This window comes from Coregonus clupeaformis, chromosome 6 (assembly GCF_020615455.1).
Source record: "Coregonus clupeaformis isolate EN_2021a chromosome 6, ASM2061545v1, whole genome shotgun sequence".
Lineage (NCBI taxonomy): Eukaryota > Metazoa > Chordata > Actinopteri > Salmoniformes > Salmonidae > Coregonus > Coregonus clupeaformis.
The window spans coordinates 19,200,286-19,226,459 of record NC_059197.1 but is presented as its reverse complement, the minus strand read 5'-3'; the positions used below and the strand labels follow the sequence as shown (position 1 = coordinate 19,226,459).

Genomic DNA, 26,174 nt, shown 5'->3' with positions numbered 1-26,174 from the left:
AGCGATTCCCAAACCTTCCATAACAAAGCCATCACCTACAGAGAGATGAACTTGGAGAAGAGTCCCCTAAGTAAGCTTGTCCTGGGCCTCTGTTCACAAACACAAACAGACCCCACACAGCCCCAGGCACAACAACAACAACAACAACAACAACACAATTAGACCCAACCAAATCATGAGAAAACAAAAAGAGAATTACTTGACACATTGGAAAGAACAAACAAAAAAACAGAGCAAACTAGAATGCTATTTGGCCCTAAACAGAGAGTACACAGTGGCAGAATACCTGACCACTGTGACTGACCCAAACTTAAGGAAAGCTTTGACTATGTACAGACTCAGTGACCATAGCCTTGCTATTGAGAAAGGCCGCCGTAGGCAGACCTGGCTCTCAAGAGAAGACAGGCTATGTGCACACTGCCCACAAAATGAGGTGGAAACTGAGCTGCACTTCCTAACCTCCTGCCAAATGTATGACCATATTAGAGACACATATTTCCCTCAGATTACAGCGATCCACAAAGAATTCGAAAACAAACCCAATTTTGATAAACTCCCTTATCTACTGGGTGAAAAACCACAGTGTGCCATCACAGCTGCAAGATTTGTGACCTGTTGCCACAAGAAAAGGGCAACCAGTGAAGAACAAACACCATTGTAAATACAACCCATATTTATGTTTATTTATTTTCCCATTTGTACTTTAACTATTTGCACATTGTAACAACACTGTATATATACATAATATGACATTTGAAATGTCTTTATTCTTTTGAAACTTCTGAGTGTAATGTTTACTGTTAATATTTATTGTTTATTTCACTTTTGTTTACTATCTACTTCCCTTGCTTTGGCAATGTTAACACACGTTTCCCATGCCAATAAAGCCCTTAAATTGAATTAAATTGATAGTAAGGTCGCAATGACACAGAAAGCAGTTCAATGTCGGGATACAGAGTCGCTCTCTTACCAGGATCGCGGTCCGCTCTGACCAGGGTGAAGGTGGCCGGCTCCACTTCTCTGTCCGGGACTCATCCAGCCAAGTCTCCCAGCTGTATTGGGATTCAGCTGCCAGCAGCGTTTTCATTATTTAGTCCGTTCGTAGCGGGTATGTACACGATCAACAAGATCAGTCCAAAACCAACCACTGGAAATCCATGGTTGGCAGAATGTTTGTAAACTAAGTCTACAAATTAAAAACATAAAATAACGCCGCACTGCAGGTCGCAACAGAGACGCTGCTATCCGCCATTGTCTTAGTTACGTTCAACGTTACGTCACGTATGACGAAAGCGCGTAAGTGCAAGCCCACAGACACCCATAGAGAATGTATTGAAAGCTTTGAAATGTGAAAAAAATAGATTTTACATGACAGGCTATGAGAGACTTCTGGGCGATTTTCAACTTGACTGAAATCGCCCCAAAAACGGGCGGGGCCATTTGAAGCACGACTTTAGCCTGATTTGACATTTAGTGGCTGGCAGATCAGACGTGAACACTGATAACTGCTGTTGCCGTGATATAATTGATTAGAAAAAAAATCCCTTCCTTTTCCCGTTTGGCAGTGCGTCGCCCATATCGCCCTATTGAACAAGCCGTCCCTGCTAAAGACGCTGTTCGTAACCTCTGTGTGTACTGCGCCTGATTCTACACCACCTCTACACTCAACCCTGACATAATTACACACCGATCATGGAATCAGCAGGAGCTACCGCACCCAGTGAAATTATCGAGGAGCGTCTTCGTGGACAGGAGGACAGGATCAATCAAATCGGACACGCTCTGGATAGAGTTATGAACACCCTCCATCGATGGGAGACCAGCGGGGTACCCACGCCTCCACCTACCACACCATCACCATCGATCAGTCCGCCTGTCCAACTTCCGGAACCCAGTGGGATTCGGCTCGCTCCCGAGGGCGTACGACGGCACCGCTGCCGGGTGTCAAGGGTTCCTGCTGCAAGTGGAACTCTACCTCGCCACCGTACACCCGGCACCCTCGGGACACGAGAGCGTTTCCGCCCTCATCTCCTGTCTCACCGGCAAGGCGTTGGAGTGGGCCAACGCCGAATGGAGGAGAATAGACGCCGCTACTATCACCTATGCGGAGTTCTCCCGCCGCTTCCGTGCAGTGTTTGACCATCCACCAGAGGGGAAGGCGGCGGGGGAGCATCTATTCTACCTCCGGCAGGGGATGAGGAGCGCTCAGGAGTTTGCACCGGAGTTCCGGACTCTAGCGGCAGATGCAGGGTGGAATGAGCGGGCCCTCATAGATCACTTCCGCTGCAGTCTCCGGGAGGACGTCCAGCGAGAGTTGGCGTGTAGGGATACCACGCTTTCGTTTGACCAATTGGTTGACATGGCCATTCGGCTGGACACCCTGCTCGCCACTCGCGGGCGTCCCGGGTGGGGGTCGCCCATTCCACCCTCCAGCGCCTCCGAGCCGAGTCCTATGGAGCTCGGAGGTGCTGGCGCTAGAGAACAGAGGAGAAGGAGCCCGAGGGGGGCCGTCCCTGCACCAACTGTGGCCTTGGAGGGCACACCGCGGCTAGGTGCTGGGGAGGGTCTCCTGGTGGAAGAGAAGGCAGGCCACGCATTGGGGAGTCCTCCCAGGTGAGTAGGCGCCCCACTTACCCAGAGCTTTCTGTCGTACACATATCTATACCTGTTTGTTTTCCACAGGTTGCACCTCGTTCCCAGCATAAGGCGCTAGTAGATTCAGGCGCAGCTGGGAATTTTGTAGATCGTAAATTCTGTGTAGAGTTAGGGATCCCTCTTCTTTCGGTCAATAATCCTTTCCCAGTACATGCCCTAGATAGCCGTCCGTTAGGATCCGGGTTGATTAGGGAGGTCACAGTGCCACTTAGGATGGAGACGCAGGGGGGTCATGAGGAGACGATTCAGCTCTATCTGATCGACTCTCCTGCGTATCCGGTGGTACTGGGGCTTCCCTGGTTGATTACCCATGATCCTACTATTTCGTGGCGAGAGAAGGCTCTTAAGGGGTGGTCTGCCCAGTGTGAGGGGCTATGTCTGGGTGTTTCCGTGAGGGCGACCTCGGTGGAGAGTCCAAACCAAATGCCCGCACTGCACATTCCCTCCGAGTATGAGGATTTAGCACTCGTGTTTAGCAAGACGAGAGCGGCGCGGTTGCCGCTTCATAGACAGGGGGATTGTGCGATAGACCTCCAGGCAGGAGCTGCGCTCCCGCGGAGCCATGTGTATCCTTTGTCACAAGAGGAGAAGAGGGCGATGGAGACATACATTGCCGAGTCTCTGAGACAGGGATACATACGGCCCTCCACTTCGCCCGCGTCCTCGAGCTTCTTTTTTGTGAAGAAGAAGGATGGAGGTTTGCGCCCGTGTATTGATTACCGCGGTCTCAATCAGATTACTGTAAAATATAGTTATCCACTCCCTCTGATTGCGACTATGACGGAGTCATTACACGGGGCACGGTTCTTCACAAAATTGGACCTCAGGAGCGCATATAACTTGGTGCGCATTAGAGAGGGCGATGAATGGAAGACAGCATTTAGTACTACCTCCGGTCATTACGAGTATCTCGTCATGCCATACGGGTTAATGAATGCTCCATCAGTCTTCCAATCCTTTGTAGATGAGATTTTCCGGGACATGCAGGGGCAGGGAGTAGTCGTGTACATAGATGATATTCTGGTGTACAGTTCTACCCGAGCCGAGCATGTAGCCCTGGTGCGCCGAGTGTTGAGGAGGTTGTTGGAGCATGACCTGTATGTCAAGGCAGAGAAATGTCTGTTCTTCCAGGAGTCGGTCTCCTTTTTGGGTTATCAGTTGTCTGCGTCAGGGGTGAAGATGGAGGTTGACCGTGTGTCAGCCGTGCGTAATTGGCAAACCCCAACCACGGTTAAAGAGGTGCAGCGGTTCTTGGTTTTGCGAATTACTACCGGAGATTTATCCGGGGGTTTTGGACAGGTGGCAGCTCCCATAACGTCCCTTCTGAAGGGGGGTCCGGTGCGCTTGCGGTGGTCAGCTGAGGCGGACAGGGCCTTTGGGAGACTGAAGGACCTGTTTACCTCGGCTCCGGTGCTGGCGCACCCGGATCCCGCTTTACCATTCCAAGTGGAGGTGGACGCGTCTGAAGCCGGTATCGGGGCCGTTCTCTCACAACGGTCCGGCACACCACCTAAACTCCGCCCCTGTGCTTTTTATTCGAAGAAGCTCAGTCCGGCGGAGCGTAATTATGACGTAGGGGACAGGGAGTTGTTAGCCGTGGTACAAGCCCTAAAGGTGTGGAGGCATTGGCTTGAGGCACACCCTTTTCTCATTTTGACTGACCACCGTAACCTGGAATACATTCGGGCAGCTAGGAGACTGAATCCTCGCCAGGCTCGGTGGACTATGTTTCTAGCCCGGTTCTTGTTTAAGATCACTTACATCCCTGGGTCCCAGAACGGGAAGGCAGATGCCCTGTCTCGGCGGTATGACACGGAGGAGAGGTCCGTAGAGCCCACTCCCATACTACCTAAGTCTTGTCTGGTTGCACCGGTGGTATGGGAGGTCGATACGGAGATCGAGCGGGCGTTGCGCACCGACCCTAGCCCTCCACAGTGTCCGGTGGGTCGGACGTACGTCCCGCTCGAGGTTTCGGGATTGACTCCTTTATTGGGCTCACACGTCACCCTCCTCTGGGCATCCAGGTATTGGCCGGACAGTGCACTGCCTTAGCACAAAGTACTGGTGGCCAACGTTAGCCAGGGATGTGAGGATTTATGTCTCCTCCTGCTCGGTGTGTGCCCAGTGTAAGGCGCCCAGACACTTGCCCAGGGGTAAGTTACAACCCCTGCCCGTTCCACAACGACCCTGGTCTCACCTCTTGGTGGATTTTGTTACAGACCTTCCCCCCTCCCAGGGGAATACCACCATCCTGGTCGTTGTGGATCGGTTCTCGAAGGCCTGTCGTCTCCTTCCCATGCCGGGTCTTCCCACTGCCCTACAGACCGCTGAGGCTCTATTTACCCACGTCTTCCGGCATTACGGGGTACCCGAGGATATAGTGTCTGATCGAGGCCCCCAGTTTACCTCCAGAGTTTGGAGAGCGTTTATGGAACGGTTGGGGGTTTCGGTGAGCCTTACCTCGGGTTACCACCCGGAGAGTAATGGGCAGGTCGAACGTGTCAACCAGGATGTGGGTAGGTTTCTGAGGTCGTATTGCCAGGGCCGGCCGGAGGAGTGGGCGAGATATGTTCCCTGGGCAGAGATGGCACAGAACTCTCTCCGCCACTCCTCCACTAAACTAACCCCTTTCCAGTGTGTGTTATGGTACCAGCTGGTTCTGGCACCTTGGCATGAGAGCCAGATCGAGGCCCCTGCGGTGGATGAGTGGGTGCGGCGCTCGGAGGAGACGTGGAACGCTGCACACATCCACCTGCAGCGGGCCATCCGTTGACATAAGACGAGCGCCGATCTCCACCGCAGTGAGGGGCCAGTGTACGCACCTGGAGATCGAGTCTGGCTCTCGACCAGAAACCTGCCCCTCCGCCTGCCCTGCCGGAAGCTGGGTCGGCGGTTTGTGGGGCCATTTAAAGTCCTGAGGAGATTGAACGAGGTGTGTTACAGGTTAAAACTGCCCATTGATTACAAGAATATTAACCCCTCGTTCCATGTGTCTCTCCTCAGGCCGGTGGTAGCTGGTCCACTCCAGGACTATGAGATAGAAGAGACTCCTCCGCCCCCGTTGGACATCGAGGGGGCTCCGGCGTATACTGTTCGGTCCATCCTAGATTCGAGACGCCGGATGGGGGGTCTCCAATATCTCGTGGAGTGGGAGGGGTACGGCCCGGAGGAGCGGTGCTGGGTGCCGAGGAGGGACATCCTAGACCCGTCTCTGCTGACCGAGTTCCATCGTGGTCATCCCACGCGCCCTGCTCCGCGTCTTCCTGGTCGTCCCCGAGGCCGGGGTCGGCGCGCGGCTCAAGGGGGGGGTACTGTCACGGTTTCGGCCGAGGCTGCTCCTTCTCCTTGTTCGGGCAGGCTTCGGCGGTCGTCGTCTCCGGAGTACTAGCTGCCACCGTTCTATGTTTCTATGTTTGATTGGTTTTGTCTGTGTTGCTACACCTGTTCCTTATTAGTGTTTATTAGGTGTCCTATTTAGTTCTCTTGAGTTTGGTCAGGTATTGTGTGTAATTGTTTCCGTGTCACGTTGTGTGCTAGTTCGACATTTTCTGTTCTCTCTGTATTTTGTGTTTTGAGAGAGAGTTCCGCACTTTGTGCGCCTTAGCATACTTTACTGTTGTGCGTAAAGTTCGCCTGTAGCCTGTTGTCGTGTTTGGCTCATTTTGGACTTTACTAAAGACGCTGTTCGTAACCTCTGTGTGTCCTGCGCCTGATTCTACACCACCTCTACACTCAACCCTGACACAGAGGCAGTTTGGAACTCGGTAGGGAGTGATGCAATTGAGGACAGACGATTTTTACGTGCTACGCGCTTCAGCACTCTCTGGTCCCATTCTGTGAGCTTGTGTGTCCTACCACTTCGCGGCTGAGCCGTTGTTGCTCCTAGATGTTTCCACTTCACAATAACAGCACTTACAGTTGACCTGGTAGCTTTAGCAGGGCAGAAATCTGACTAACTGACTTGTTGGAAAGGTGGCATCCAATGACGGTGCCACGTTGAAAGTCACTGAGCTCTTCAGTAAGGCCATTCTACTGCCAAAGTTTGTCTATGGAGATTGCATTTTTTACACCTTTCAGCAACGGGTGTGGCTGAAATAGCTGAATCCACTAATTTGAAGAGGTGTCCGCATACAGTTGAAGTCGGAAGTTTACATACAAATTTCTTGTTAACAAACTATAGTTTTGGCATGTCGGTTAGGACATCTACTTTGTGCATGACACAAGTAATTTTTCCAACAATTGTTTACAGACAGATTATTTCACTTATAATTGGCTGTATCACAATTCCAGTGGGTCAGAAGTTTACATACACTAAGTTGACTGTGCCTTTAAACAGCTTGGAAAATTCCAGAAAATGATGTAATGGCTTTAGAAGCTTCTGATAGGCTAATTGACATAATTTAAGTCAATTGGAGGTGTACCTGTGGATGTATTTCAAGGCCTACCTTCAAACTCAGTGCCTCTTTGCTTGACATCATGGGAAAATCTAATGAAATCAGCCAAGACCTCAGAAAGAAAATTGTAGACCTCCACAAGTCTGGTTCATCCTTGGGAGCAATTTTCAAACGCCTGAAGGTACCATGTTCATCTGTACAAACAATAGTACGCAAGTATAAACACCATGGGACCACGCAGCCATCATACCGCTCAGGAAGGAGATGCATTCTGTCTCCTAGAGATGAACGTACTTTGGTGCGAAAAGTGCAAATAAATCCCAGAACAACAGCAAAGGACCTTCTGAAGATGCTGGAGGAAACAGGTACAAAAGTATCTATATCCACAGTAAAACGAGTCCTATATCGATATAAACTGAAAGGCCGCTCAGCAAGGAAGAAGCAACTGCTCCAAAACCGCCATAAAAAAGCAAGACTACGTTTTGCAACTGCACATGGGGACAAAGATCGTACTTTTTGGAGAAATGTCCTCTGGTCTGATGAAACAAAAATAGAACTGTTTGGCCATAATGACCATCATTATGTTTGGAGGAAAAAGGGGGTGCCTTGCAAGCCGAAGAACACCATCCCAACAGTGAAGCACGGGGGTGGCAGCATCATGCTGTGGGGGTGCTTTGCTGCAGGAGGGAATGGTGCACTTCACAAAATAGATGGCATCATGAGGAAGGAAAATTATGTGGATATATTGAAGCAACATCTCAAGACATCAGTCAGGAAGTTAAAGCTTGTTCGCAAATGGATCTTCCAAATGGACAATGACCCCAAGCATACTTCCAAAGTTGTGGCAAAATGGCTTAAAGGCAACAAAGTCAAGGTATTAGAGTGGCCATCAAAAAGTCCTGAGCTCAATCCTATAGAAAATGTGTGGGCAGAACTGAAAAAGTGTGTGCGAGCAAGGAGGCCTACATACCTGACTCAGTTACACCAGCTCTGTCAGGAGGAATGGGCCAAAATTCACCCAACTTATTGTGAGAAGGTTGTGGAAGGCTACCCGAAATGTTTGACCTAAGTTAAACAATTTAAAGGCAATGCTACCAAAAACTAATTGAGTGTATGTAAACTTCTGACCCGCTGGGAATGTGATGAAATAAATAAAAGCTGAAATAACTCATTCTCTCTACAGTCGTGGTCAAAAGTTTTGAGAATGACACAAAAACTAATTTTCACAAAGTCTGCTGCCTCAGTTTTGATGATGGCAATTTGCATATACTCCAGAATGTCATGAAGAGTGATCAGATGAATTGCAATTTATTGCAAAGTCCCTCTTTGCCATGAAAATGTACTTAATCCCAAGAAAACATTTCCACTGCATTTCAGCCCTGCCACAAAAGGACCAGCTGCCATCATGTCAGTGATTCTCTCGTTAACACAGGTGAGAGTGTTGACGAGGACAAGGCTGGAGATCACTCTGTCATGCTGATTGAGTTAGAATAACAGACTGGAAGCTTTAAAAGGAGGGTGGTGCTTGAAATCATTGTTCTTCCTTTGATAACCATGGTTACCTGCAAGGAAACACGTGCCGTCATCATTGCTTTGCACAGAAAGGATTTCACAGGCAAGGATATTGCTGCTAGTAAGATTGCACCTAAATCAACCATTTATCGGATCATCAAGAACTTCAAGAAGAGAGGTTCAATTGTTGTGAAGAAGGCGTCAGGGCGCTCAAGAAAGCCCAGCAAGCGCCAGGACCATCTCCTAAAGTTGATTCAGCTGCGGGAGCGGGGCACCACCAGTGCAGAGCTTGCTCAGGAATGGCAGCAGGCAGGTGTGAGTGCATCTGCACGCACAGTGAGGCGAAGACTTTTGGAGGATGGCCTGGTGTCAAGAAGGGCAGCAAAGAAGCCACTTCTCTCCAGGAAAAACATCAGGGACTGACTGATATTCTGCAAAAGATACAGGGATTGGACTGCTGAGGACTGGGGTAAAGTCATTTTCTCTGATGAATCCCCTTTCCGATTGTTTGGGGCATCTGGAAAACACCTTGTCCGGAGAAGACAAGGTGAGCGCTACCATCAGTCCTGTGTCATGCCAACAGTAAAGCATCCTGAGACCATTCATGTGTGGGGTTGCTTCTCAGCCAAGGGAGTGTGCTCACTCACAATTTTGCCTAAGAACACAGCCATGAATAAAGAATGGTACCAACACATCCTCCGAGAGCAACTTCTCCCAACCATCCAAGAACAGTTTGGTGATGACCAATGCCTTTTCCAGCATGATGGAGCACCTTGCCATAAGGCAAAAGTGATATCTAAGTTAAGAACAAAACATCGAAATTTTGGGTCCATGGCCAGGAAACTCCCCAGACCTTAATCCCATTGAAAACTTGTGGTCGATCCTCAAGAGGCGGGTGAACAAACAAAACCCCACAAATTCTGACAAACTCCAAGCATTGATTATGCAAGAATGGGCTGCCATCAGTCAGGATGTGGCCCAGAAGTTAATTGACAGCATGCCAGGGCGGATTGCAGAGGTCTTGAAAAAGAAGGGTCAACACTGCAAATATTGACTCTTTGCATAAACTTAATGTGATTGTCAATAAAAGCCTTTGACACTTGTAATTACACTTCAGTATACCATAGTAACATCTAACAAAAATATCTCATAACACTGAAGCAGCGAACTTTGTGAAGACCAATATTTGTGTCATTCTCAAAACCTTTGACCACGGCTGTACTATTATTCTGACATTTCACATTCTTAAAATAAAGTGTTGATCCTAACTAACCTAAGACATTTTGTCAACTTCCGACTTCAACTGTATATATAGTGTATGTTTGCACCCGTCCAGAAGGGGGGATGTTTATGAGAGAGACAATTTAAGTGAGTGAGAGAGAGAGATAGAGAGAGAGAGAGAGAGAGAGAGAGAGAGAGAGAGAGAGAGAGAGAGAGAGAGAGAGAGAGAGAGAGAGAGAGAGAGAGAGAGAGAGAGAGAGAGACAGAGAGAGACAGAGAGAGAGAGAGAGAGAGAGAGAGAGAGAGAGAGAGAGAGAGAGTGGAATGATTAGAAGAAAGCAGCTTACCACTGTTGCTGATGCTACATACAGTACAGTCTGGGTGTAGCACAGTTGATGCCTGATTTAAACGGTTGTTTTGTTTGTGTGGGTGTATGCATAATTGTACGTGTTTGTGTTCTGTCCATGTTTAGGGTGGTGTAGACTTGCAAGTGTGTGCATGTGTGTGTTAGGGTTAGGTTTAGGGTTATGGTTTAGGGTCAGGGATTAGGGAAAACAGGATTTTGAATGGAAATCAATTGTGTGTCCCCACAAGGTTAGTTAAACAAGACTGTGTGTTTGTGTGTATATTACAAGGTGAGACAGGAACATGGAAGACTGCACCCAGCTGCATCAGCATCTTTCCCCTGATGGAGTCATTGTCTGTCTCAGTCCTGGTTCTCCTCTCCTATTAGCTAGACACCATATACTATATCCCACTGTCCTAGAAATATATTACGCTTCAATTTCAATATGACAATACTAGGCTGGTTCACAAAGGCTAACCCATCTCCCTGAGTGCTTGTCTTCCTCTCTGTATGAGAGCCAGGGTGGTTGTGGGTCCATTAATAGGAAGTCAGAGGCGCATGGGGACTGAACTCTCGTTCACCACTGAAATGAAGATGGAGGAATGTGTCACCTCTATACAGTAATACTGACTAAGCCGCTTCTTAAACGACCATGTGGATGAGGGGAAGGGATAGGGGGAGAGAGAGAGAGAGAGAGGGGGATAGGGGGAGAGAGGGATAGGGGGAGAGAGAGAGAGAGAGAGAGGGGGATAGGGGGAGAGATAGAGAGAGGGATAGGTGGAGAGAGGGATAGGGGGAGAGAGAGAGAGAGGGGGATAGGGGGAGAGAGAGAGATGGAGAGAGAGAGAGAAAGAGAGACAGTGCTGGGATTATAATAAAATCCCTCCTCTCTCTCTCTCTCTGATTGTCTTTATTACATTATTAGAGAATGAGAACTGGAGACCCATCACTGACCTTCTCTAACTTCATTTACTTTTATCTCATTCCCATGATTTGATCTGATCTATGATGCCCTGCAGGATACTAGGATATCTCCCAGCCATGTCCTGAAACTGCCCCAAGACACTGATCAAAGATCAGTTTTGACATTCCCCACGTAATGGTTAAGGTTATGATTTGGGGTGGGTAAGCTGATCCTAGATCTTTGCCAAAGGGCAACTTCTTTCCTGGAGCGATGAAACTCCTATATCTCCTCAACAGATCCACTAGATCACCCTCAGCCCCTTAACCAATCATATTAGAGCTCTCCCAGCCCCTCTGCCAATCAAAATATATTTAATGAGCAGTGGCTAATCAGCCAACATTGTTCGGAGCAGAAGCAGCTGCAGCAATTAATTCGTCAATATTACAATTAACCACCAGCTTCTTACCATATGATTAATTACATGATTTTATTTCAGTTCATTTTTTATTATGTGTAATTCACTGCAATCACAAATGTAACATCCGAGAGTCCATTTGAGGAGAATCTGCCAAGCTTTTCATATTTCAAGAGGCAAGTGGCTATGCAAAACAGCATAGAGAGAGCGAGATGAGAGAGAGAGAGAGAGAGAGAGAGAGAGAGAGAGAGAGAGAGAGAGAGAGAGAGAGAGAGAGAGAGAGAGAGAGAGAGAACAAGTTAGAGAGAGAGAGAGAGAGAGAGAGAGAGAGAGAGAGAGGAAAAGAGCAAGAAAGAACAAGTTAGAGAGAGAGAGAGAGAGAGAGAGAGAGAGAGAGAGAGAGAGAAGAGAAGATAACTAACATTTCTTCTTCCTCCCTGCGAAGCATTTATCCCAAATCAAATAGCCTAAATGAAAGGAGCAGACTGAATCAAATGCACTTAAACCACACAGGCCAAATCAAAAACCCAATGAAGCACCCTTAGTCTCCTCATCCATTTCACATACACCGTAATATAGAAACATGGCCTTTACTAGTGCTAAAGACACCACAGAAAAAGGGAGTTCAAACTAGGGAAGAGATACAGTCATCCAACATTCAACAGAGTGAATGATGGGACATTTATGATCTTATTTGCTTCTTTATATCCCTCTCTTTGTCTCTCTATCTCTCTATCTCTCTATCTCTCTATCTCTCTATCTCTCTATCTCTCTATCTCTCCAGGGAGGCAGTAGAAATATGACTGCCGGTAACAGTCAGTTTCACCCTTAACCAGCTCTGGGATGTGAGCGTCTGCTGAATATAAAGAGGGATTTGTGTGAAACAAGACAGAGAGTAAGGAGAGAATGGGAACGAGGGAGATAGAAAATGAGGTAAAATGTGTTATGAGAATGACAAACTAGAATTATAAATTCATAGGCTGAAATTGTATTCCAAAAGCAGATACATGATGTAGATCAGTCACAAATGACTTGTTTTCGAATAAAAAGTTATTTGGAACATATTTTCATCCGACAATGTTTTTCCTGTGTTCACCTTGTTCACAGCCGTAGGCCTAGGCATTGAAAACGATGAAGACAGAGTGACAGCAGACCATGATGGATGAAGTGTACTCTCTGTGTGAGACTGAAGGCTAAAAGAGGTTAAGTGCAGAGCAGCAGTCCCTGGAGTAGCTTTAGACAAGAGACACTTTTTCCTGAAGTCTCAGTGCAATGTAAAAGCAAACACAAAGGTGTAGTGATGCCTCAGTGCTTGAGGCATCACTACAGACCCCCTGGTTCGATTCCAGGCTGTATCACAACCGGCCGTGATTCGGAGTCCCATAGGGCGGTGCACAATTGGCCCATCGTCGTCCGGGTTTGGCCGGTGTAGGCCGTCAGTATAAATAATAATTTGTTCTTAACTGACTTGCCTAGTTAAATAAAGGTTAAATGAAATAAAAATAGAAACACAGACTTGTCAAAGCATACACTGTTGATGATGTCCTATGGGACAAAGGAGTAGCCAGTGGAAGTGGGTCTCTTGCGGTGATTGACCTGTTGAGTGGTGACTCAGCAGTGCTTCCAGCAGTGGGACTTTCTGTGATTGATGACTGCAGAACAACAATAACTGTCACTCACATGGAGTTATGAAGGGAGAGAGGTGAGGCGCCCTGGGGAAAATTGGGCTCTGGGTTCTAAAAGGCCATTAGGAGTTGCAGACACACACACCCACAATCATACACACTCCTCGTATAAAGACAGCAGAAACTTTTCCCTTCAGAGAAGAACCCAGATACATATTCTCTGATGGTCTTTTCACTCTTTCCTCTTTCTCTCCTTCCTGCTTTCAACACCTTCTCTTCTCCTCTGAGATTGTTCTTAAACCTCTCTGTCAATCATCATGGAAGGTTTCACAGTGAAACAGAAGTGTTTACTGACAGTGTGAGGTGTTAGATGAAGTGTTATTCTCACAGCCGCAACGCTCCCATGACACAAATAAAACCAACACTGTCTATCTTTTTAATCGCTCATATCCTGCCAGTCATCTCTGGCTGACTACAAACACTTCTTAACACAAGAGTCAACAGCTAAGGAGCTACAAAGTCAACTGCCTATGAAATGAAGTCGTAAATGAAGTCTGCATTCTACCAACATCAACCTCTCTGAACGTAACAAATGGGACTGAACGCGTTTAACGTACTGGGCTAATAAGTTTACGTTTATTTGCTCTGTTGTTTTTATTGCTGCTCAAAGTGATAAAGTGTGGGCTGTAGCAAGTGCTGCAGAGAGTAAAGCATATTTTTGCTCAGTCTAACACCCTTCTTTCATCAAAAGCTCCACAACACCACCCCATTCTAATTACAGCACCACAGTGCTGTTTACCAATTTGTTCCAAGTTAAATGATGCATTTCATCCACAAAATTACAAAACCTTCTTAACTATGTAATTTCTTCAACAGCAAACCCCCAACCTCCAACTCCACCTCTCCTTTCTCTCCCTCTCTTTTTTTCCCAGTATCACGCACTCGCCCCCACTCACCCCTAACAGCTACAGTACACAGTTAGTGATTTTCCAATCTTCATTAAATACATGGTCGTTTTTAACGACCCATCGGGAGAGAGAGAGAAAGAGGAGAGAGAGAGAGAGAGAGAGAGAGAGAGAGAGAGAGAGAGAGAGAGAGAGAGAGAGAGAGAGAGGAGAGAGAGAGAGAGAGAGAGAGAGAGAGAGAGAGAGAGAGAGAGACGGCTGCTGTTGTGTAGCGTTGGTGCTCACTGTGACTTAGTGTGAAGGGAGTAATGTGAGAATGTGTGTCCCTGTAAAGATTGCCTTTAATACCAGAGGGGACAGACTCCAGAGACGCAGACCCTCCGCACCCCTGGAGATTACAATTACAGGCCACAGTACTCCCAGCTTCTCACACACGGCAGGGGAGAGAGGAGGAAACACACACATGCATACACACACATGTAGGCAAGCTGGCACACACACACACTGCAAACATGATGATGATGATGATGACGATGACGACGATGATATTGGTGACGATGACGATGAAGATGACGATGATATTGGTGACGATGATGATGACGATGAGCTACACTGCTCTTCACAACAGAGCTACACTTCTGGGTCAGCTAGCTGTCTGTCTGTCTGTCTGAAACAGGAGCCCCACATGCTGTAAAAAAGCCCTGATGGCTAACACCCTTATCACATCTATCACTGTGCTGTAATGACCATCAGCTCTGAGGGGAGCCCCGTTACACTCACACTATAGGGCCATTATTTAGTGTTCTGTATGGATTAGCCTACTGTAATTAACACTTGCCCCCAGGGAATAGATCAGTGCTGATATATCACCTATAGGGAGGAGGGTAGGGGTTGAGGTATGTCTGTGTGGAAGGAGGGAGTTGAGGTGTGTGTATGTGTGTGTGTGTGCGTGCGTGCGTGCGTGCACGCGTGTGTGCATGCATGAGTGCGTGTGTGAGTGAATGCGTGTGCATGTGTGTAGAACCTGTATGGGGTCATTATACCCTTGAAGGAGTGATAGCCAGGCCCCAGGGTAAAATGAAGGAGTGATAGCCAGGCCCCAGGGTGAGATGAAGGAGTGATAGCCAGGCCCCAGGGTGAGATGAAGGAGTGATAGCCAGGCCCCAGGGTGAGATGAAGGAGTGATAGCCAGGCCCCAGGGGGAAATGAAGGAGTGATAGCCAGGCCCCAGGGTGAGATGAAGGAGTGATAGCCAGGCCCCAGGGGGAAATGAAGGAGTGATAGCCAGGCCCCAGGGGGAGATGAAGGAGTGATAGCCAGGCCCCAGGGTGAGATGAAGGAGTGATAGCCAGGCCCCAGGGTGAGATGAAGGAGTGAAAGCCAGGCCCCAGGGCTACAGGTCAACACTATATGTGTAGAACCTGTATGGGGTCATTATACCCTTGAAGGAGTGATAGCCAGGCCCCAGGGTAAGATGAAGGTGAATAGCCAGGCCCCAGGGGGAGATGAAGGAGTGATAGCCAGGCCCCAGGGGGAGATGAAGGAGTGATAGCCAGGCCCCAGGGTGAGATGAAGGAGTGATAGCCAGACCCCAGGGTGAGATGAAGGAGTGATAGCCAGACCCCAGGGTGAGATGAAGGAGTGATAGACAGGCCCCAGGGGGGAAATTAAGGAGTGATAGCCAGGTCCCAGGGGGAAATGAAGGAGTGATAGCCAGGCCCCAGGGGGAGATGAAGGAGTGATAGCCAGGCCCCAGGGTGAGATGAAGGAGTGATAGCCAGGCCCCAGGGGGAAATGAAGGAGTGATAGCCAGGCCCCAGGGTGAGATGAAGGAGTGATAGCCAGGCCCCAGGGTGAGATGAAGAGGTGATAGCCAGGCCCCAGGGTGAGATGAAGGAGTGATAGCCAGGCCCCAGGGTGAAATGAAGGAGTGATAGCCAGGCCCCAGGGTAAGATGAAGGTGAATAGCCAGGCCCCAGGGGGAAATGAAGGAGTGATAGCCAGGCCCCAGGGTGAGATGAAGGAGTGATAGCCAGGCCCCAGGGTGAGATGAAGGAGTGATAGCCAGACCCCAGGGTGAGATGAAGGAGTGATAGCCAGGCCCCAGGGGAGATGAAGGAGTGATAGCCAGGCCCCAGGGTGAGATGAAGGAGTGATAGCCAGGCCCCAGGGCTCCAGGTCAATACTATAATACTGGTACATGAAGAGGAACTCATCCAGCCTAGACCCTCATCTGCCTTCTGGGGAAATCTCCATAGTAAGCACTAACACACAGAAACATACTGTACTTTACTGTCCCATCCACATCAAAATGAGGCAAGAGAGTTATCAATCAAGTCCCTCCTCAAAGAAATTTACATTTTACAGACTCACTTACAGTGAGGGAAAAAGGTATTTGATCCCCTGCTGATTTTGTACGTTTGCCCACTGACAAATACATGATCAGTCTATAATTTCAATGGGAGGTTTATTTGAACAGTGAGAGACAGAATAACAAAAAAATCCAGAAAAACACATGTCAAAAATTTTATAAATTGATTTGCATTTCAATGAGGGAAATAAGTATTTGACCCCTCTGCAAAACATGACATAGTACTTGGTGGCAAAACCCTTGTTGGCAATCACAGAGGTCAGACATTTCTTGTAGTTGGCCACCAGGTTTGCACACATCTCAGGAGGGATTTTGTTCCACTCCTCTTTGCAGATCTTCTCCAAGTCATTAAGGTTTCGAGGCTGATGTTTGGCAACTCGAACCTTCAGCTCCCTCCACAGATTTTCTATGGGATTAAGGTCTGGAAACTGGCTAGGCCACTCCAGGACCATAATGTGCTTCTTCTTGAGCCACTCCTTTGTTGCCTTGGCCGTGTGTTTTGGGTCATTGTCATGCTGGAATACCCATCCACGACCCATTTTCAATGCCCTGGCTGAGGGAAGGAGGTTCTCACCCAAGATTTGACGGTACATGGCCCCGTCCATCGTCCCTTTGATGCGGTGAAGTTGTCCTGTTCCCTTAGCAGAACCCCCCCAAAGCATAATGTTTCCACCTCCATGTTTGACAGTGGGGATGGTGTTCTTGGGCTCATAGGCAGAATTCCTCCTCCTCCAAACACGGCGAGTTGAGTTGATGCCAAAGAGCTCGATTTTGGTCTCATCTGACCACAACACTTTCACCCAGTTCTCCTCTGAATCATTCAGATGTTCATTGGCAAACTTCAGACGGCCCTGTATATGTGCTTTCTTGAGCAGGGGGACCTTGCGGGCGTTGCAGGATTTCAGTCCTTCACGGCGTAGTGTGTTACCAATTGTTTTCTTGGTGACTATGGTCCCAGCTGCCTTGAGATCATTGACAAGATCCTCCCGTGTAGTTCTGGGCTGATTCCTCACCGTTCTCATGATCATTGCAACTCCACGAGGTGAGATTTTGCATGGAGCCCCAGGCCGAGGGAGATTGACAGTTATTTTGTGTTTCTTCCATTTGTGAATAATCAAACAAACTGTTGTCACCTTCTCACCAAGCTGCTTGGCGATGGTCTTGTAGCCCATTCCAGCCTTGTGTAGGTCTACAATCTTGTCCCTGACATCCTCGGAGAGCTCTCTGGTCTTGGCCATGGTGGAGAGTTTGGAATCTGATTGATTGATTGCTTCTGTGGACAGGTGTCTTTTATACAGGTAACAAGCTGAGATTAGGAGCACTCCCTTTAAGAGTGTGCTCCTAATCTCAGTTCGTTACCTGTATAAAAGACACCTGGGAGCCAGAAATCTTTCTGATTGAGAGGGGGTCAAATACTTATTTCCCTCATTAAAATGCATATCAATTTGTAACATTTTTGACACGCGTTTTTCTGGATTTTTTTGTTGTTATTCTGTCTCTCACTGTTCAAATAAACCTACCATTAAAATTATAGACTGATCATTTCTTTGTCAGTGGGCAAACGTACACCAACTTGCTATGAATATTGATACATGGATGGATATATGGCTGGATAGATAAATTAAAAGATCATACCTCACATTGATTATCATTATCTTCATTATCAACAACACAGACCAACAGAGAGAGAAAGAGTCCTCAAAAGCATTTTCAACACCACACTAAGATGGCCCTTTGATGAAGACCGCAGAGCAGACATACATGTGACAAATCAACACCTACAGCATTCTGCCCAGGTAGCGGTTCAGAGTGTGAAGATGAAATTCACTGAGGTGTGATGTGTCACCACTGGTATGCCGTGTGCCAGTGTTCCGTTTCCCTAGACTTCCCTAGACAACACCATTCCCACCGCCACCCCATCCCCCATCTTCCCAATCACATCAAATCCGCCAAGCCAAACGACTAAATCTAAATCAGGCAATTTCATCACAGATTATCAGACTTTATTTTACTACACTCATACTAACAGGAATCCAATTATCTTCTTAATTTAATCAGGCTCACTTTTATGAGCCAATTCATATATTTTCGTCACAGGTTTTTCACCTCTCTGTCTCTCCTGCACCTCTGTGACAGATGGTAAGTAACCAGAGGAAAGAAGGAGTTTATACTGTGGTTCACAACGATGGTCGGACAGGAAATGGAGGTGAAAAGCTAAAACATTTGGTGGCAGCAGTTGAATCCAGGTCTTACAGTAGAAGTGGTGGATGATTACTGAATATATTTTTATATAAGTGCGGAAGGGACTACATGCACTTTAAGATACAGAAACGTGTGAGAGTTACATACAGTTGAAGTTGGCAGTTTACATACACTTAGGTTGGAGTCATTAAAACTAGTTTTTCAACCATTCCACAAATGTCTTGTTAACAAACTATAGTTTTGGCAAGTCAGTTAGGACATCTACTTTGTGCATGACACAAGTAATTTTTCCAACAATTGTTTACAGACAGATTATTTCACTTATAATTCACTGTATCAAAATTCCAGTGGGTCAGATGTTTACATACACTAAGTTGACTGTGCCTTTAAACACCTTGGAAAATTCCAGAAAATGATGTAATGGCTTTAGAAGCTTCTGATAGGCTAATTGACATCATTTGAGTCAATAGGAGGTGTACGTGTGGATGTATTTCAAGGCCTACCTTCAAACTCAGTGCCTCTTTGCTTGACATCATGGGAAAATCAAAAGAAATCAGCTAAGACCTCAGAAAAATGGTAGACCTCCACAAGTCTGGTTCATCCTTGGGAGCAATTTCCAAACGCCTGAAGGTACCACGTTCATCTGTACAAACAATAGTACGCAAGTATAAACACCATGGGACCACGCAGCCATCATTACGCTCAGGAAGGAGACGCGTCTCCTAGAGATGAACGTACTTTGGTGCGAAAAGTGCAAATCAATCCCAGAACAACAGCAAAGGACCTTCTGAAGATGCTGGAGGAAACTGGTACAAAAGTATATATATCCACAGTAAAACGAGTCCTATATCGACATAACCTGAAAGGCCACTCAGCAAGGAAGAAGCCAATGCTCCAAAACCGCCATAAAAAAGCCAGACTACGGTTTGCAACTGCACATGGGGACAAAGATCGTACTTTTTGGAGAAATGTTCTCTGGTCTGATGAAACAAAAATAGAACTGTTTGGCCATAATGACCATCGTTATGTTTGGAGGAAAAAGGGGGTGCCTTGCAAGCCGAAGAACACCATCCCAACTGTGAAGCACGGGGGTGGCAGCATCATGCTGTGGGGGTGCTTTGCTGCAGGAGGGACTGGTTCACTTCACAAAATAGATGGCATCATGAGGAAGGAAAATTATGTGGATATATTGAAGCAACATCTCAAGACATCAGTCAGGAAGTTAAAGCTTGGTCACAAATGGGTCTTCCAAATGGACAATGACCCCAAGCATACTTCCAAAGTTGTGGCAAAATGGCTTCAGGACAACAAAGTCAAGGTATTGGAGTGGCCATCACAAAGCCCTGACCACAATCCTATAGAACATTTGTGGGCAGAACTGAAAAAGCGTTTGCGAGCAAGAGGCCTACATACCTGACTTAGTTACACCAGCTCTGTCAGGAGGAATGGGCCAAAATTCACCCAACTTATTGTGGGAAGCTTGTGGAAGGCTACCCGAAATGTTTGACCCTAGTTAAACAATTTAAAGGCAATGCTACCAAATACTAATTGAGTGTATGTAAACTTCTGACCCACTGGGAATGTGATGAAAGAAATAAAAGCTGAAATAAATCATTCTCCCCACTATTATTCTGACATTTCACATTCTTAAAATAAAGTGGTCATCCTAACTGACCTAAGACAGGGAAGTTTTACTAGGATTAAATGTCAAGAATTGTGAAAAACTGAGTTTAAATGTATTTGGCTAAAGTGTATGTAAACTTCTGACTTCAACTGTATGCTATAGGTTGTGGCCTTGCCTGAGGGGAATATAATTACGTCTGTAACATTTATTCCGAATTTCTCTTCAAGTCAAGGTCAGATTTTGTCTGGAGAGTTTATTCTAGTCGTAGTATTCTGGGTGGGTGTACAGAAAGAACTGACACTTTAAAGCTCTCTTTGAGCCAAGGCTTGTTTTGGGTTACCATTGATGTACTTCCTTTCAGATACAAAAAAAGGCCTAAATACCTGCTGGGTTTTTAACTGAATCATTAATGTATGCATGAGTCACGTAAAGATAGAATAGAAAGTTGCAGCAACTTTAGCAGATGAGAACATAATTATCCAGACAAATAGTTGAATCCAAGAGTCAGTGAGTTCTCTGGTTATCTTCTCCAGGGTTGGTAAGCAGCAGCGTGCAGTGTTTAGCAAGCCTCTGATTGGCTGCTGAGCTCAGTCAGAGCAGGCAATGGAAGCAGTGGAAGAGGTCAAGGCTTCTGTTACAGAAATTAGAGAATGACAACGGGGTGGATTGTGTGAGCACAGGAAGGGTAACAGAGTAAGGGAGAGGAGACAGGCTGAGGGACGTATGATGTGGGGAAACAGAACAGAGACGAACCGGGAAAAGGGCTTTTAGGAGAACTGAAGGTGAACTCAAGTCAACCTCATCTTAAAATACCACCAGCCATTAGGCAAATGAAGAGATGATTAAAGAGAGGGATGGATGGAGGGATGGGTGGAGGGATGGAGGGAGAAAAGCTGGGTAGGATTAAAGAGCCTTACATCCAGCAGTAGTGAGACCGCTAGTGATTGGCTTTAGATATTATCATTGGGTCTTAGTCTGGCTACCACGGGAGCTCATGGCACGCCAATCTAATTTGTGTGACATTGTATAATTTATGAATCCGTTTTTCCATTGCTATGTCTGGTTTACGGGGTGTACGAAAACAAATACACTCATCAATACAGCAGACTTAGCTTAAAACATCCACACATGCACACAGAAATACTAACATCAACACATTGATTTAATTGTTTTCTTTGTCTGAGCAGAATTCACGGTTGCACCTCTGAGGATGCATAAGGATGTATTTGTTCCATAAACCAGCTGATGCTGACACACCAAACCAGCCCCATCCAGTGCAAAACATCCCAGGCTCGTTTGTTGATTGTTGTTTTTCCTCTGAGGCCTCTCCAGTGTAATGAGTTATAGTACCTGTCTGTTTGGTGTTGAGCCCCACCAGTACAGTACCATCCTTTACTCTCTGATTGATTACATTACAGTTAATTAAATATTAGCAGATAGCTCCAGTCCAAGGCTCAACCATTAAGGTTTACACACTGGACACATTTATCACTTCCTGTTGGACATATTAATCACTTCCTGTGTCTCTTTTATCACGCCGACTCATCGCTGCTTCCCGAGTTTCAAACAGCAGATGATAAATGCCCAAACCACTCATCTTCTCCCTTCTTTTTCTCTACATCTCTTTCCATTTTCTCCCCCTCTGCTCTTTGCGCTTTCCCTGTCCCTGTCCCTGTCTTTCATTTGAATGAAATATGACAGCTCAAATGAGAGACTACGCAGCACGGTGAAGCACCAGCCCTTTTCAGTTATTCTTTAGTCCACTTTTAACTGTCAGGATCAGGCAAGGGGAGAATGACAGGGATGAACCAGCAGTGTAGAGATGAAAATACAGAGGAGAGGATAAATACAACACAGACGTTCCCTGAGAGAGGCATTGTGACACTCTAATAAACTCCCATAATGCCACTGGGCAGGATGTCCTGTGCCTGACACACATACTTCATGTTGCAGTTGCAGTCTCTCATCCCTGTCTGTCAATAATGCAAAGCACATGCACTCCCCCTATTTCTGGCAAGGACTTAGTGTACTCCAATGATCCCAAGGGTCATTTGAAAGGACAGTGGAAGAGACCAACTAAACACATTGGGCGTGTGCACAAGTTGTTGCCCACTAGGGTAGAGTTATACTGTAATGCATTGCAAATGCATTCAGTTTTACAAGCCAAAATAAAAATTCACAAGCAAAAATACGACAACAAAATCAACTCTGGGCAAACGCAAGATGCCTCCTGAAAACAAGAGGTCCTTTTATATTTGGGGAACAGAGCCCAGAGGTGGTGAGAGGATAGTTAAAAGCCAGATTGTGATTAAACACTCAGACACTTGATGATTACTTAGCAAAGTATTCTGCTTTCTGCAGGGCGAAATGGGAACCTAGTCTGGAGATAGGACCTCTTTCTGCAGGGCGAGATGGAAAGCTAGTCTGGAGATAGGACCTCTTACTGCAGGGCGAGATGGGAAGCTAGTCTGGAGATAGGACCTGTTTCTGCAGATCGAGATGGGAAGCTAGTTTGGAGATAGGACCTGTTTCTGCAGATCGAGATGGGAAGCTAGTTTGGAGATAGGACCTGTTTCTGCAGGGTGAGATGGGAAGCTAGTCTGGAGATAGGACCTCTTACTGCAGGGCGAGATGGGAAGCTAGTCTGGAGATAGGACCTCTTACTGCAGGGCGAGATGGGAAGCTAGTCTGGAGATAGGACGTGTTTCTGCAGGGCGAGATGGGAAGCTAGTCTGGAGATAGGACCTCTTACTGCAGGGCGAGATGGGGAGCTACAGTAGTCTGGAGATAGGACCTATTTTTTTCCTCAGGCTCTTTAGAGACCAAACCTCGGGACAAGGCCCCTTTTGAGTGAGTGCAATCCGCTCTCGTGTTAATGTCCCTCTGGCACTCTCCGACAGAACCTCAATATTGCTAAAGGACCCCATGTCATCCAAGTGTCAGTTGAGGCTTTTTATGACAGGCACTTTAGTCTAGAGTGTGCCAGCATTTCACAGAGTGACATCAGCCCGTGGACCGACCTGTCTCGTCTTACATTAATGGGAGGGGTAGTTTTATGACGACAGTGGCCCTGGCCACATAAAAGGGTCACACCAATAACAGCGTGAGCGTCTGTGTTTCCACTGACCCAGAATTCAATGAAAACGATGCTGTAACTTACGACAAAGGCAGTCCATTGTCTGTTTATTTGGAGCAAATCAGAGTTGAAGAGTTGTTGTTTAGTAAAAAAATTAAAATAGGATGTCTGTATTTTCTCTTTTATTTCCTGTTTACCATCCTTCTTTCATCATCTGTGTATTTGGATGATTCACTCAAGGCAAAACATGTCCGAACTTTCAGAATCCTGGTTGTAGGTGGAAATAAGACGTATAGTAAGCCAGATCACAATGGGCCACTTTTTGAATGAAGTCAAACTTCGGTATCCTCTCTAAGCTCATGGCTCATGAATTACTTAGAGATGAGGGGGAAAACCACACGGTAGATACATCTGGATTACGCAACGCACTTTCTCACAGAAATTGCGTCATTACAGTGCTTAGAGCGTCTTAATGTTGAATAAGCTCATCACACGAGGGATTCACACAACACAACTACTGCATAAGACATCATGACGCACTAGAGCTCCAGTCACCAGCATATCGTTCTAATTATCATCACACTGATTACAGAGCGATTACACTCCTCATCCCAATTAACATATTGAATTAATGAAATCCTTCGTGATGCAGGTGACACGTATTATCGTGGCGGTCCAGACCTCTCATAACACCGGGAGCAGTCAGATGTTATTAACGTGAATAGATGCATTTCAGTGAAGGAGCTTTTTGGGTGCTTGGGGTGGACTACAACGTAAACACTGACAGCAGCAGTGACAATGCAGAAGCAGTGATGAGGGAGGGCCGAGGCAGAGAGGCAGAGGCAGAGAGATTTTAAATATGAATGGAGAAATCTCCATTCTACACACATCTTTACAGACACATCATGCCAGGCTGCAGGCACTCAAGGTCTGCCTTCAATCCCTCTAGTGACAAACACCTTCACACAGAGTCAGACGCTGCTCTCGCTCTGGGCTCAGAGAGAGAGAGAGGGAAAAAAGAGGCAGCAGGAGAGGGGGAGAGGGAGAGAGGGAGAGGGGGAAGGGATAGAGGTAAGAGGATACAACAAAATCTAATAGGGAAGTATCTTGCTCTCACACAGGAGGTTGGTGGCATCTTAATTGGGGAGGAAGGTCTCGTGGTAATGGCTGGAGCGGAATAGGTGGAATGGTATCAAATACATCAAACACATGGTTTCCATGATGCCATTCCATTTGCTCCGTTCCAGACATTATTATGAGCCGTCCTCCCTTCAGCGGCCTCCACTGCTCTCTCACTGTCTGTATCTCTGTCCAGCTCTCTCACTCCTCTCCACCGCTTTCCTTCTCTCCCTCACCCTCTCCTCCATAACTCAGTCTCTCAGTCTGAATCTCCTGAATCGACCTGTCCCTTTCCCTCTGGACTCTGTTAATGGAACTGAGTTCAACTAAGGTATGCTCTCCTTAGTCAAGTGCTGCTTCTGTGAAGGATGTTAAGTCCCATACACCAACCTCATTTGTCCCATGTCTAGACGGAACAGACATGTTTTTTCTCTCTCTGATCTCAAGTATATGGTGTATAAGGGCGGCAGGTAGCCTCGAGGTTAGAGCGTTGGGCCAGTAACCGAATGGTCTCTGGTTTGAATCCCGGTGCTGACAAGGTGAAAAATCTGTTGCTGTGACCCCACTCCCTGTGGGTGTCTCAGAGGGAGTTGGGATATGCAAGAAACACATTTCAATGTCACACTTGGGTGTAACAGGACAAATAGAAGCACCCCCCAAATTATTAAAGAAGGACAGCTTCTGGAAAGTGAAGCAAAGCCAGTGCCCTTTCATTATATTTGTGTACTGTTAAAAGGTCTACAGTGTTTAACTTAACTTAATCTTTCATCAACTGAGACTAATACCACTGACCTTCTGTCCATAACCCTTACAATGAAGGGTTACATCACCATCAAAGCTAGATAAATAATCACACTTCACCATATATCACCATTCTGTAAATGCATTTTCCTATCACTCTAACCTATTACCTAATTACAGTGTACCTAAACATATCTCACCCATCAAATACACATAGCATGTTTCATTTATCTGCCTTGGTCCACTGTCACGTCATACGTGATCTGAGGTCATTTAGACCTGTTATGACATGCCCAGTGATTCAGAGTGTGTGTGCATGAACAAACATAGGCATATGCAGGCATACACATGCGCACACACACACACACACACATACACACACACACATAGACATGCACACACACACACATGCAGGCACGCACACACACAGGGGACTGAGGGGAACATACATGAAGACTTCATTTGTAGAAGAGAGGAACAGTAAACATCATGTTTTCATTGTGTATCTTGTCTACATGTCACCAATATCATCGTTGTAGACCATAGCTTTCTATCACCATTACCGTATTCCATATTCTTCATTTCTTCCTTTCTCTTCTCATCTTTTTCACTCCCTCCTCTATCTCCTACCATCTTCTACACCCCCTTCTTTCTCCCACCACCTCCCTCTCTCCCCTCTCCCTCTACACTCCAGGGTTGACAGTTTGTCTGCTCTTTGATTTACATGCTAGGGGAACAAGTGGAAATTACATTAGCCGTAATAACATGAGAAATAACAAACCCGGGCAGAGATAGATAGCTAAGCTAATGAAGCAAAAGTGGGGCTCTGATAGTGAGCTCCACACACATCCCAGAGGGGTGTTTCTCCCGCTTATTTCATTCCATTTACAAAAGTTAGTGCAGACAGTTGAAGCTGATAGGAGATTAAAAAAATATACATGAAATATTTCAGTGCAGATTGTGTATAAGGAATGTAGTTTTTCCTGAACAGGTCACTTGGTCAGGAATACCTCCAGGCCTTAATTATGTAGAACTAGTCATATGATTAAGGCTGGGCTGGATAC

The 26,174-nt window shown here is 46.6% G+C and overlaps 1 protein-coding gene across 1 annotated transcript in view; it reads right to left on the bottom strand.

Moving 5' to 3' along the window:
- The window catches only part of LOC121567698 (calsyntenin-2), a 405,076-nt gene that overhangs the window by 169,610 nt on the left and 209,292 nt on the right, over nt 1–26,174 (bottom strand). The gene's annotated exons all lie outside the window — the stretch shown is intronic.